Source organism: Procambarus clarkii, chromosome 28 (assembly GCF_040958095.1).
Source record: "Procambarus clarkii isolate CNS0578487 chromosome 28, FALCON_Pclarkii_2.0, whole genome shotgun sequence".
Taxonomy (NCBI): Eukaryota; Metazoa; Arthropoda; class Malacostraca; order Decapoda; family Cambaridae; genus Procambarus; species Procambarus clarkii.
Genome location: NC_091177.1, coordinates 12,956,779 through 12,962,778, shown reverse-complemented (window position 1 = coordinate 12,962,778; position 6,000 = coordinate 12,956,779). Strand labels below are relative to the sequence as shown.

At 53.6% G+C, this 6,000-nt stretch overlaps 1 protein-coding gene across 1 annotated transcript in view; it reads right to left on the bottom strand.

Annotated features, from left to right (window-relative positions):
- Positions 1-6,000, bottom strand: part of grh (grainy head) — a 794,482-nt gene that overhangs the window by 36,924 nt on the left and 751,558 nt on the right. The window lies entirely within an intron of this gene.

Here is a 6,000-nt window from a genome sequence, read left to right as displayed (position 1 = left end):
AATGTTGGGGTATCTTTCCACCTGTACGCATCTTATTGATTTGCTGGCTGACATTCAGGTCTTTGTTATGTCTCATATATCTTGCAATGTAGCGTGCAATGCTGGCAAAATGTATATAATTATATTTTTTCAATTTATCCCCCTTACTGATGCTGTTATTTTTGCTACTACTCTTGTTGTTACTACTGAAAGGTAGTAACATGGCTCACATTGTAAGCTGAATGTTTTCTAATTTGTCTAACATTGTTAATTTCATTTACACTTTTTGACAACTGTTCAGTCTGGCCAGAATTGTAACCAATTGTAACCATTTTCTGGATCAAAGGATCTTTTTTCAAGTCACTTCAGTTCAACAAAAAGTCTCGGTTTTTCCTTGTCAAGAAAAATGTTCTCACATCTAGAGAAGGATTCTTCATCCTTCTCAGATATTCTGCTCTCATATCTCCCCAAAATATTGATGCGATCAAGAAGGGAGGGAGGGAATTTTCAGGGTAAAGCACCGAGCCATTACGACTATATAGCACTTGGAAGGGATTAGGGTAAGGATTTGGGATGGAACGGGAGGGAAGGAATGGTGCCCAACCACTTGGACGGTCGGGGATTGAACGCCGACCTGCATGAAGCGAGACCGTCGCTCTACCGTCCAGCCCAAGTGATCGAGAATAAAACTGTTCATATGATCAGTTGACCTGAACTCACAACCGAGTTTAAGCCACTAGCCTCGTGTCACATAGTTGCACCTGTTCCAACCACTTGGGCTGGACGGTAGAGCGACGGTCTCGCTTCATACAAGTCGACGTTCAATCCCCGACTGTCCAAGTGGTTGGGCACCATTCCTTCCGCCCGTCCCATCCCAAATCCTTATCCTGACCCCCCCCCCTTTTCCCAGTACTATATAGTCGTAATGGCTTGGCGCTTTCCCCTTGATAACTCCCTCTATCTTCCATCGTTGCTTCCACGTCACGTGCTCTCTGCAACTTGCAAGCTGTGTGTGTAGGCACGCAACTTGAGCCCTCATGGGGGAGATTGGGGGAGCCGGTCGGCCGAGCGGACAGCACGCTGGACTTGTGATCCTGTGGTCCTGGGCTCGATCCCAGGCGCCGGCGAGAAACAATGGGCAGAGTTTCTTTCATCCTATGCCCCTGTTACTTAGCAGTAAATAGGTACCTAGGTGTTAGTCAGCTGTCACGGGCTGCTTCCTGGGGGTGGAGGCCTGGTCGAGGACCGGGCCGCGGGGACACTAAAAAGCCCCGTAATCATCTCAAGATAACCTCAAGATACACCCGAGTCTTTAAACCTGTGATCTATACTCACTCAAAAAACCTTCTGTTGATATATTATGAACCGAAAGCTGACATTTTATACAATGTTGAACGGAGGATTTTGTCCCGTGCGATATATTCTGGGGTCCTTCACATTAGCAGTACAGAGCTGCTTGCAGGTGAGGAGATGTGCGGGGTTAATTAAGATGTTCACACCTGTCCAGGCGCAGGGATGCCTTACAATAAGCCAGAACAAGCGTCTGAAATGTTAAGATGCCGTAGTTAATGGAGAAAGCAGGCACCCTCAGCTTCTACAAGTCTTCTTCTTCTTCTTCTTCTTCGACTTGTTCTTCTTCGACAAGTCTTCGACTTCTTCGACAAGTCTTCGACTTCTTCGACAAGTCTTCGACTCGTTCTTCTTCGACAAGTCGAAGACTTGTCGGACTTGTTCTTCGTTCTTCGAAGAACAAGTCCGTTGTTCTTGCGGGGACATGTTCTTCGACGTCTTTGACTACTTCGACAAGTCTTCGACTTGTTCTTCTTCGACAAGTCTTCGACTTCTTCTACAAGTCTATCTTCTACCACTATCTATTAAACTACTCACCAAAGCCACTGTAGAAAGTTCGTTAATTGAGTTTTTTTTAGCGTGTTTCTGGTCCTTAAAATTAACTTGTGACTTAACTTCATTAAAATTAATTTCTGCAAGCACAATTTGTTGTCTTCCTGCGGGGGATTTCTTTGTACTGTTGAGGTGGATGGAGGGAAAAGTATCGATGGCGTAGTGATAACACACTCGCCCCGCGCTTCGCCAGCGGTTTGGCCTGGGTTGGAATCCTGGCCGGGGAGGATTAACTAGGCGCCAATTGTACGCATCTAGCAGTGATTGGGAACCTAGTTGTTAAATGCCTGACGGGTCGTGACCCAGGGGAACTAGCAGGTAAGGCTCACCATAAGTTCTGGCAGTGGGAAAAGCTCTCAGCCTGCTAGCAGGAGGCAGAAGGCGTCCGTTCCTGTTCCCACCTGTGTAAAACCAAATGTCGTCACCAGGCGCTGCCTCTCACTGGTGTAAGTGGCATGGCAGTGCCCTCGCCTGGGCACCAGGAGCACCACCACGGGGCATGAGGAGCACCACCACGGGGCACCAGGAGCACCACCACGGGGCATGAGGAGCACCACCACCACGGGGCACCAGGAGCACCACCACGGGGCACCAGGAGCACTACCACGGGGTACCAGGAGCACCACCACCACGGGGCATCAGGAGCACCACCACCACGGGGTACCAGGAGCACCACCACCACGGGGCATCAGGAGCACCACCACCACCACCACCACGGGGCATCAGGAGCACCACCACCACGGGGCACCAGGAGCACCACCACCACGGGGCACCAGGAGCACCACCACGGGGCACCAGGAGCACCACCACGGGGCACCAGGAGCACCACCACCACGGGGTACCAGGAGCACCACCACGGGGCACCAGGAGCACCACCACCACGGGGCATCAGGAGCACCACCACGGGGCATCAGGAGCACCACCACCACGGGGTACCAGGAGCACCACCACCACGGGGCACCAGGAGCACCACCACGGGGCATCAGGAGCACCACCACCACGGGGTACCAGGAGCACCACCACGGGGCACCAGGAGCACCACCACCACGGGGCATCAGGAGCACCACCACCACGGGGTACCAGGAGCACCACCACCACGGGGCACCAGGAGCACCACCACGGGGCACCAGGAGCACCACCACCACGGGGTACCAGGAGCACCACCACGGGGCACCAGGAGCACCACCACCACGGGGTACCAGGGGCACCACCACGGGGCATCAGGAGCACCACCACCACGGGGTACCAGGAGCACCACCACCACGGGGTACCAGGAGCACCACCACGGGGCACCAGGAGCACCACCACCACGGGGCATCAGGAGCACCACCACCACGGGGTACCAGGAGCACCACCACCACGGGGCACCAGGAGCACCACCACGGGGCACCAGGAGCACCACCACCACGGGGTACCAGGAGCACCACCACGGGGCACCAGGAGCACCACCACCACGGGGTACCAGGAGCACCACCACGGGGCACCAGGAGCACCACCACCACGGGGCACCAGGGGCACCACCACGGGGCATCAGGAGCACCACCACCACGGGGTACCAGGAGCACCACCACGGGGCACCAGGGGCACCACCACGGGGCATCAGGAGCACCACCACCACGGGGTACCAGGAGCACCACCACGGGGCACCAGGGGCACCACCACGGGGCACCAGGAGCACCACCACGGGGCACCAGGGGCACCACCACGGGGCATCAGGAGCACCACCACCGAACATAGTAACCAAGTACGACCGTCTCCGCATTAACACTTTCATATCTCTCTCGAAGGATTCTTCAATGAGTACATATAGTCCAAACATTTGGACTACCAGTTACAGCGACGACCTCGCTGCTTGCAGGTCGGCGTTCGATCCTCGAATATCCAGGTGGTTTGGGCACCGTTCCTTCATTCAGTCCTAACATGTCCTAGCCCCTATCCTGTCCTCATATCCCTCCTTTCATATGTCATACTGCCTTAGCGTTTTCTCCTCATAATTACCTATAGCTTTCCTATATCATCACTATGGAGGTAAACTATAGCTCGCTTCTTGTTGTCCGTATATGGACCCTTAGCGCAGTAGCCTGCGCACGCGCGTCGCAACCAAAAGTTTGTGGCTGCGATTTCCACGCAGGAAACGAAGACGTTTGGCCGCGCGTTTCTTTGCACCTAATTCCTCTCTTCACCTAGCAGTCAATAGGTACCCGGGTGCTAGGCAACAATTGTGGTTTGCCCTCCTAGGGGTCCGAGATCGATCTCCATGAACCTAACAGGCTTACTGCTCCTGACAATGACAACCCAAACAATATAGACTAGGGAGTGGGGGGGGGGGGTGTGATGGGGCGTGGGGGGTGGGGGGGGGAGTGATGGGTCAAAGGTGTGTGTGAGGGGGGGCCGGGGGGGAGGGGTTGCTGAGGAAAAGTGGTAAGAGATTGTTGTGTCAACCGGTTCTATCTAGTAGGTTAGCCAACCAATGATCAATCAAGACGGCCAATCACCGCCCCCCAAAAAAACCACACAGATGGATAGACTGGCTAATCCTCTAGTCAGCGGCCACCGTACCAGTCTGGTAGCCGACCAGCTGAACAGCCAACCACCCACTAAGCCAATCAATTATTCTGAAATCAATTAAACCAGACTTCTAATTAACCAGTTAATCAACAAGGCAACTATTCAACACGTCAAACGCGAGATCTAAAAGCCAGTCAACCAATCATGTCGAGAACTAACTAGCAAACCGTTCTTTCAGTCAAATCAATTGTAAACAGTACGACCTCTCAATGAGACACCTAAACAACCAGTCACTCATTCAGACATTCAGTTATTCAACCAACAAATCTATCACTAAACCAGCCAGCCAGCCAGCCACACAGTCAGCCAGTCAGCCAGCCAGCCAGCCAGCCAGCCAGCCAGCCAGCCACACAAACAGTCAGCCAGTCAGCCAGCCAGCCAGCCAGCCAGCCAGCCAGCCACACAAACAGTCAGCCAGTCAGCCAGCCAGCCAGCCAGCCAGCCAGCCAGCCAGCCAGCCAGGGTTCACCAACACTGGTGGTGGAGAGAGAGAGAGACAGGAGGAGGACGGAGGTAATAGCAGTAATGCCCCAAGACTGGCCACGTTAATGGTGGTGATGGTCAGAACCTAACTGGTAACTGATCAGTGAGAAGTTGTCATTATGATAAGACCCTCCTCCTCTTTCTCCTCCTCCTCCTCTTCCTCATCCTCTTCCTCCTCCTCCTCTTCCTCATTCTCATCCTTTACTCATTTGCATCCCTCCTCAGCCTCCTCGCCTCCAGTTCCTTATTTCTACTCTTCATACCCTCCTACTACCCCTACCCCTACTTCTCTCTCATTTGCACACTATCTCCTGGCCCCCCTCCCAAATTAGTAGGGGCCTGACAGCTGAGTGGACAGCGCTCGTGATTCGTAGTCCCAAGGTTCCGGGTTCGATCCCCGGTGGAGGCGGAGACAAATGGGAAGTGTTTCTTTGAGCCTGATGCTCGTGTTCGCCTAGCAGTAAATAGGTACCTGGGAGTTAAGACAGCTGCTACGGGTTGTTTCCTGGGGGGGGGGGGATGTATAACCAAAAAGGAGGCCTGGTCGAGGACCGGGCCGCGGGGACGCTAAGCCCCGAAACCATCTCACAATAACCTCAAGATGGTAGGACGGGTGGGGGGAGGGAGCTATCACCATCACCACCATCACTACAAGATATTGTCATCACCGCGAACACTATTAACAACATAAGTTACCATTGCAATTTTCACTGTCACCATTAGTCATTATCCTCACTAACTCCTCCCCCCCCCTCCACCGCAGTAATCAACCACAACCATCACTCTCAACCACCACCACTGCCACCACCACTCTCAATCTGACACCCCCCCCATCGTCACCATCACCACTATCACTCACAATCATCACCACCACCACTATCACCATCACCACCACCTGTGTTATGACCCAATTAGATATGAGTAAATTAGTTAGGCTCTCATTAAGACATCTGAGATGCCAGCTTGCTAGAAGCCTCTATGATCTTCCGCCAATCAGCCCCGCTCCTGTGCCAGGTAAGTCCACTACGGGCTCGCCATAGCCCGTGCTACTTGGAACTTGTTCCAAGT